The sequence below is a fragment of the Octopus bimaculoides genome, chromosome 7 (genome assembly GCF_001194135.2).
Source record: "Octopus bimaculoides isolate UCB-OBI-ISO-001 chromosome 7, ASM119413v2, whole genome shotgun sequence".
In the NCBI taxonomy this organism is placed as follows: domain Eukaryota; kingdom Metazoa; phylum Mollusca; class Cephalopoda; order Octopoda; family Octopodidae; genus Octopus; species Octopus bimaculoides.
In genome coordinates this window covers 15,092,272-15,092,705 of record NC_068987.1, presented here as the reverse complement: position 1 = coordinate 15,092,705, position 434 = coordinate 15,092,272, and positions in this window count along the sequence as shown.

The following is a 434-nucleotide window of genomic DNA, read 5'->3' as shown; positions in this document are numbered from 1 at the left end:
ATATATATATATATATATATTCAGGTAGACAAAAGTATACACATACTCGTACTAAAAAATATATAAAATATGTAAATTAGTATTAATTTTCTTTTAATGTTTTACATGGGAAATGGAAAAAAAAGACCTTCTTTCTTTATTCATAATAGAGTATAAAAGAAACAAAAATCAACAATGCAAAAAATATAGATAATAATAACAACAATAACAACAATGAATGTGATTAAATTACATAAACCTATGTGTTTGTTATTTACTGATAAAGCAGTATAACACACGTAGGAAATAATTAAGGCAAGATAGATAGATAGGTAGATAGATAGATAGATAGATAGATAGATAGATAGATAGTGTGGTATTATGGTGAGTAGATGGATAAATGGATAGATAGATAGGTAGACTGTTCGATATATTGATAGAAAGACTGGGGTATA